This window comes from Falco biarmicus, chromosome 7, assembly GCF_023638135.1.
Source record: "Falco biarmicus isolate bFalBia1 chromosome 7, bFalBia1.pri, whole genome shotgun sequence".
Lineage (NCBI taxonomy): Eukaryota > Metazoa > Chordata > Aves > Falconiformes > Falconidae > Falco > Falco biarmicus.
Window position 1 is genome coordinate 11,157,901 of NC_079294.1, and position 8,324 is coordinate 11,166,224.

Genomic DNA, 8,324 nt, shown 5'->3' on the forward strand with positions numbered 1-8,324 from the left:
TTCTCCTATGAGATCTCTGCCTCATCCAGCCCACAGCATGGCTGGAGCTCCTTTAAAAGGCAATTGCTCAATGTTTTGCATTTTTCCTGCCCTTCACATTATTTTTCCCAAGTGAAAACATGCACAGCTGACAGAAAACCTGTTCTATGTCCTGTCAATAGCACGATGGCAAGATGGCTGAGCTTGTTGCTGCTGGAGGGGCCATCCTATTCCCTTCTCTCTTCCCATCCCTTGCCCTCCAAATGTAGGACAGAATGTGAGTGTAAAAGGCAACCACAGAAAGCAGCCCATGACCCTTTGAAAGATGAGCCTTGAAAAAATGTGTTTGAATATTGCCACAGGGAAGTGGTACCTCAAGGACTGAAAAATACTGGTCCTAAGAGGGAATAGGGGAAAGATAGCTGGGAAGCCCTGAGACTGAAAGAGATCTAGTGAACCAGGAGTTCAGTGGAAGCTGCCTGTACAACTTTGGAACAAAGGCCAGTGTAATCCATGGATTTTGAAGAATGAGTTGGAAAGCCAGAGAAAGAAAATGATTTCTCTCCACCTCTAGCTCTGGTAAGATCAGTGCTAGGTCACTATGTCTACCAGCTGTACCCGTGTTTTCAAAACATATTGCAGGACAGCATGCAAACAAGAGCCACAAACTAATGCAGCAAAGATGAAAATAAAAGGATAAAAGACTTTTAAACGTTGTTTATATTGGGCTTAGCAGAAACAAGATTGAAAGATCATTTCATTATAGTGTAAAGATCTATTCCCAGAGACACACGGGATTATTATGCCGATTATTTTGTGACATATGGCATTTTATTGCTGAACCCTCCACGGGATCAGCTGTGCTCTAGTCTTCCTAGAGGCAAAAAACTCTTCAATCTAGGGCAGAAAGGCATCACAAAAATGGAGGCTGAAAGCCAGACAAATCCAAACCTGGAGCAGAGCACACCACTGGAAGCACGAGGGTAATTAGCCAAGGGAAGGACTCTTAATGGAGACTAGAGGCCCCTCTGCAAGGCGTGTTTAAATCACGTTCAAATCACTCAAGGCTCAAGACAGGTCTTAACAGTGACATGAAATGGCTGTTCATACATAGGAGACTGGACAAGATGATTCACTGATTTGCGATTTGATTCTTGTCTGTGTAAGCCAGTGCAGCAGCAGCGCGAGTGATCAGGTCTGCGGGGCACAGTGTGGCGCTGAGTCCCGTTCGGCAGGCTTGATCCTTGGAGTAGGCAAGAGGAAAGCTTTGAGGAGAACTGCAGAAAAGTGGATCTAACCCTGCTTTCCAAGGCAAATTCTAACTCAAGCATCGCATCTTAAATCTTAACCTTCCCACTCAACATTGTGATTGGAGAAGCTGTTGTTTTGGCTTGTATTTCTTGTTGTAAATCAGGTTCTTTCTCAGGCTGAGTAGCACCTTTCAGCAGCAGTGCTTGGGCTGAGACTAAACATCCTACTTGTAGACTAAGTCACTACTTAATGCAAGAATGGCTGTGGCAGAATCTGGCTGCAGCACTGCTCTTGTGTTGAGGAGCACTTTAGTTACCATCAGCCCTTGTTTGTTTTCATCAGAGAATCACTTACGGAGTCAAGAAGTTCTTCATGCAGGCAAGCAAGATCTAGGGAAATATATTATGTAAAATGTGTCTTAAATTACATTGAAAAAAGTCTTCTTAGCCACACAGGTTCTTAACTGGTTATGTGAAGGCTGAAGTTTAGTGTTTATCCTCCGTGCCTTCTGCTCTGCCTGCCTGGGGGGAGTACACCATGCCCAGCTGCACCGGAGTATGGAAAGCTCCTCTGACACGGGCTCAGCCTCACTGAATTCTGTTTAAAAGCACTGTTTTGGTTTTTCAAACTGTGGCAGTAGGATTCCCACCTTTTGTTTTGCAGTGTGTTTCTAATTGTTTAACTCCTTCTCTGAAGCAGAGCAGGCTTTTTGCGGGGGTTTTGGATTTCCTTGCAGAATATGGATTCCCAAGTGCAACCACTCCTTGCAAAGAGGATGCCTGTGTGGAAACCGAGGGAGAAACTTGCTGGTAGGAGGGAAGAGAGGTGCAGTCCAGGTCTGGTTGCCCATGCCTTGGATGCTACCTGAGAATGTACCATCTCCAAAAGCAAGTATCTCACTAGGGAGCCAGTGCAGCCACATTCTTGCCTTACACACAGGCTGAAAACCGTGGTGGGGACAGCTATGCTAGCGGGACCCCCAGGGATCAAAAAGCGTGATTTATTGACAGATAAACCAGACAACCTGAGGCCATCTCTGGGAATGTCAGACTTCCACAGATAACTCTGCAGAAGCAAGCCCTTGAGCCCTTTACACTCTGCAGGGACTGGCACAGCCAAGGATGGGGGGCACAGAGACTTTCTGTGTGAGGACTTGTGCCAGCGCTTCCAGATCTGGAGGGTCCCAGTCCACAGCCTGGGGAAAAGAGCTCACAGTCATTTTTGCAGGGGTTGAACTGTGCAGTCAGAGAATGTGGTTCCCGCTGAATCATGGAACTGGGCAGTCCATAATCCCAGCAAGAACAGCAAACTGCTGTTCATCTGCAGAGAGGTGAATGTGGGGAACACACGATTTCCAGACAGTTCATATTACATGAGCATGGAAACTGTACATTGAGATAAGTGCAGGTGGTGAAAGCAATGGTATAGTTACAGAGCAATGCTAGAAATCCATGAGCAACCTGTGAGGACTTCTGTCTGGCTTGGTCGAGGCAGGTTAGCACAGAAAGAGCTATCCTACCCTTGTTGGAACACACTCCCAGGTAAACAAAGCACCTACACAAACCCAGAAAAAGACAGAGATTAAACAGAGCACTGCAGGGAATTTCCAGCCCAGTACAGGAGGTATTACTCAAAACTGCCCAGGCCAAACGTTGCTCCAGTTTGTGACCCTGAGACAAGGCTCTGGCACATCAGCAGGTAGACAAGCCATGGAGCCATGGCACCGCCTCAGGACAAGTACCATTCAACGTTAGTATCTGTGTTTACTAATATTTGTAAAAGAAGGACCTACGAAGGAAGTGTGAGCTATGGTTTAACGGTATGATTACTCCTAAACAGAAAATTGAACCCAAGGCTACACACACTTCTGCAGTTTTGATATGCTGAGGTGAGAATCAGCAGAGACTCAGAAAAGCCAGTTCTTGTGGAGCCTCTGAGCATAGCCTGGCACAGCTGGGCCGCTAGAAGAGGAAGCAGAAATTATCAGCATGCCAAGGACTACAATACAGGTTGTACAAGCCTGAATAAAGCAAATCATACAATAGGGCTGTCCCAATCAAATAAAAAAATGCTGCAGAGATGACCCCCACTGCTACGGCCAGGCAAGAAAGCATATAAGAGCAATTTTGCCTAAGGCAGCTCAGCAGTTTAACCTTCCAGGTATAAGGACAAACTTTATAAAGTGGATATACAGACTTTGAAGGAGGAGACTCATGGCTGAGTGAAGCTAGAGGATGGATAGGTGAACATCTCATGAACCATTAGCATGGAACCGTATAAGTATACCAGGATTGAAATGAGAAGCCTGGTCATGTAAAGCTGATAGCTTTAAAATCTCATAAAAGCCCTGTATGATGCTGGGAAGAGGCCAGGACGGATGGATTTGTTTGTAATTGCAGGTGGTCACAGGAGATGGCTAGTCCACTGCAGGGAGGATATCAAACCAGAAACTGGAGGCATGCACTCCACAGCAATATTAAAAATAATCAGGGCCAAATGAGAACTTCCTACAATATCTGCCTTGAAATACTGACAAGCAGGGTGAGGGCAGCATTGGCCAAGACTCTCACAGGCAGTGAAAACCTAGAGGAAGGGCTCAAACTCAAAGAATCCCAGATCAGGGACTTGTGAGCTGCTGGACCAAGACTGTCTTTCCAAAAAAAGGAAACTGCTGCTGATGACCCAAATCTTCTTCAAGAAAAAAAGCCAAGCAGTAAAGCAGATTTGGGTCCAGCTGTCAAAGCACAAAATGCAGTGATGACCTGGTGAGGCATCCCCAGTTCTGAGCCTTGTTTCTTAATTCAATCTGGCCAGCCAAGATTATGCTGCTATTTTAGAATTAAAACGGGATGAAGAGAAGTCAGTGGCAGGATCATCACTTCAGCAAGGGACAATGAAGGGGCGAAGATTATTTTTTTTTTGAAATAATTAGGCAACTAGATGACTGGCCATTTATCTCTTTTCAGAAGGCTACTCTCCTTCCTTAGCGAGTGTGGACACCTCTGAAAAAGCCTGTGTTTCTCTGCCCATTTAAAGGTTAATTTTCTTAATAATTTTCTTTCTCTTTTCCAAACTTTCATTTTCCTCCTTATTTTCCTTCTTTTCAGTTCTATATTCCATCAAAAAGCCCTCACAGCTGTTGATATGGTGAGTCTACTGCTGTTTGTTCCATTTTAAATGGGGCGGGGGTGGCCGGGTGTTGATTTTTTTGGATTTTTTTTCAAAAACATCGCATGAGAGATTATGTTTGCTGTACAAATATGTATGTTCTCAACATAGGTTATTTAAGTATGTTACTTTTCTTATAATTCTCATGCAGTACCACTTGAAATCAGTGGAAAAGTTCCCCTGGTTCAACTAGTATCAACTGGACTCTGTGCAAACTCCCTAATGGAAAAAGATGAATATCCTGTGCATGGAAGTCAGCCCCGCATCCAGAAAGCAGAGCCCCAATGCTAATTGTGAGAGATACTTCCCAAGAAAATGAATGCAAATTACACTTCAAACGCTAAATTATGAGCTCTATACATGGATTATTATGTTCTGCTGCAGTACAAAGGAGGAGATGTCTTTTCCTGTGAATTAAAAAATGTTTCTATTATGCAAAAATCCCTCGCTAGCTGCCTGATCCCCTAGAGGGCAGTATGACCTAAAAATAAATTAAACTGAGCCAGGCAACTGGGGTTTTTCAAAGGCTGGTTATGTGAAATAAGATTGCGTTTTCTCCTTCCCCTGATGAACTGGCACAAAGGTGCAAGAAATAGGGAGATACTTACAGTTTCCAAATAATACGAAAAAAAATTAATATGATAAAATGAGCAGTGTCACCCTATATTCATTTATTTAGCTCGCGTAATACAAACATTTAATTTTGCAAACTGTCAAAGCCACGTATGTTGTACTTAAGCATCCTCTCAGGTGGTTTCCAAGAAGGGGTTGTGGCTTCACGTTGGGATGTCTCAGTACCTGCGCTAGCCTGAAGGTGCTGGCTGTCCCTGCCACCGCATGGGCTTGATCCAGAGGGATTAAATTGTCGGGTACTTGAGTGCAGAGAGGTAGGGAGCACTGGCTCATCAGTCAGGCACTGCCAGGGTTTGGTGCTCTAAAGCAGCCCAAGTGCTCACCAAACTGCTTCGATGGCTCAGTCCTCCAGGCCCTTCTGGAGCCTGAACGAGGGCAGGATGTGTGTCTCCACCAAAACGAGGAAGTCTCTGTCCCAGATGTGTAACTTTTATTATCTAGTATATGAGAATCACGAAACACATCTATTTTGCAAGCATGAGCCTTCTGTTTGATGCCAGTGAAAGTAATGAGGGGCAGTTTTAAACCACCTAGTGGCTGTTTGTCTAATATAAATGCAGGTCCCATTTGTGCCCAGGTCCCATTCCCTTCCCCTGGAATTTTTGGTTTTGCGAAACTGAGGTCTTACTTCCATAATTGCCTGAGCAGGGGGAATACACACACTCACGCACACACAGACAGCACATGTTTGGCACACACAGCTCAACTATCCTTTCATTTCATAATGAGGGGGAAAACTCCAAATGGGCATGAGGGTGTGAGCAGCCCCCAGTGAACACAGACATTATTACAGGAGCTACAACTTCTCTGTACATACACATGGGCACCATGCTGGCTTTTTAACGGTGTTTTGGTTGGAAATGGGTTTTCAAGGGCTGAAGGCTATCTCCTGGAGGTGATACCGCTGCCTGCTTCAAGAAATTGCAGAAACTGAAGCCAGAGGACTAGTAAGAGTCACTAATTTCTTGAGCAACAGATGCCATTCAGTTAACAGGGTCCATAGGAGCAAGAGCCAGTCATCAGGAACCCTTCGATTGAAGGCTTTTCCAGCTGGCTGAAAATAAGGTGGAGAAGGAAGGATAATGGTCCAGGATAACTTGATAAGAAATAAAACTGATGGAAAAAGAGATTAAGAAACCTTCTAACAGAAAAGTGCCATGTATGTGTGCACATTTTTATGCTGGTGGCATTGCAGAAAGTATTTTTGACTTGTACTGGTCCCAGACCTGCTTCAAGACAATTTCACACATTCTTTGAATGGCGAAGAACAAAATATCTACAGTTATCTGTGAGTAACAGAACTTGAAAAAGCAGGGTTTGGTGGTAATTACCAAGGATAGGATGGATTAACTGGGTATATTTGGAACTACATCACTCATTCCCCTAAATCCAACAGCAAAATACATTTTGAGACCAGTTATACTGCATACAGGAACACTCTCATATAATAGCTATGAGGTTCCTGGAATACTCTTTGCATGAGAAAAAACATTTCTGAAGAAGTAGCTGGCAGGTACATAAAAAATTACATTGCTAAGTGTGGTTGTTGGATCTGATGACACGTTTTAGGCTAACTAGTTTACATTTCTTTTGAAGTGAATTTCCTAGCGACAATGTTTGCACTATTCACCTGCCTCATCAAGGCCTGTTTAGAATACAGTGCTTAATACAGTTTTTAACCCATTATAAAGCCATGCACAGATAATTTAAAATGATCATAACAACTAACAAACACGTAATCAAGGAGCTCTTAAAATGTATTAAAATTCAGGTCTCTTGCTATTAGCAAAACCGCTTCATTAACATATTAAGACAATGTTCATTTGATAATTAGCTTCTGTTTTCTTTGCATCCTGGCAGTTAAATCATCCCTATGAAGCCAGAGCGGAAAAGTTTATGCTTCTACAAGGTGTCTTTGGTGGAGTCTAGGTTGCCACCTCATAATTTTTAATCAACTTCCATGTTTTCTTCTTCTTGTACTCTGTTTCTGAAATGTTGCTGATTAAAGACCACTTCCACAGAGAAAGGGGGAATTTACAGCTCTCAGGGCTCAAAACAAGGAAAACGATGGGTGCATTTTCTCCCTTGGACTCATGCTACTCTGGTAACATAGGGCTCAAGGGAAGATCTTGGGAATTCCTTGTGAATGCCCTCCATGGCACACTTGTGCCCCATGTAATGCTCAGAGCCTGGCAGAGAAGAAAAACTGAGTCAAAGTCCACAGGGTAGGATCATTGTTCTCCATCCTTTCCCTAATCACTAGTTATTAATTCCAAACAGTATTTTTCAAGAAAAAAAAATACTGTAATTTAAAATATATTTGAAAATATTTCAATCCCAAGAATGAGCATTTTATTCCCGATTTTTTTCCGACTTCAAATGTCAGCTACATCTGCTGAGACACCTCTGAGCTGCACGTGCGATGTCCCATATGTGCAGATTGTTCCCACTGCAGCAATAGTTAATGGAAGTAGCTTATTTATAGTGAAGAAAAAAAAGAGCATGGATTATTTACATGAGACTGCTCCAGCTCACACCCCAGATGAAATTTAGCATAGATGAACATTAAGTGATGCACATTAAAAACAAATCATCCTACGATAATTTCACATATAATATTATGGGTTCAGAGATGACTACTCAGGAATGGAAGACTGTAACAGGTAGTCCTATGAAAATGCCATTTCAATGTTTAGTAAAGGAAATAATGTTAAAAATGCCAAGGAAAGGAAAATAAACCAAACAAGAAATATAATACCATTGTATAAAATCATTGTATATATGTATCCTGAACACTATGTACAGTTCTGGTTACCCTTCTCAAAAAGGACATAGCAGAACTTGAAAAAGTTCAGAGAAGGTTGGCACAGGTATGAAATTGCTTGCCTACAAGGGGGGGCATCTTCAGCCTGAAAATAAATAACAGAGGGAAAATATACTGGAGGTGTATAAAGTCGTGAGTGCCAAGGAGAGGACAAATAGAAAGTGATGATTATCCTTCCCACAGCACAACAGCAAGGACACATCCCACGATGGTGGCAGGTGGCAGATTATAAGCCAACAAAAAGGACATGGTTCTCCAAAAACCATTGTTAAGCAAAATCATTCTTTATCAAAAGACATTGTGGGCATCACTGTAGGCATTAAAACTGTGCATGAATTCAGGGAAAGACTAGAAAAGTTCAAGTAACAGAAACTCATCAAAGATTCAATACCTTGTCTGGCTCATGAAATCTCTGAGCCAGAGTTGCTGGAGATTGGAAGGTAATTTTGGAGAAGCATCACTCTATGTT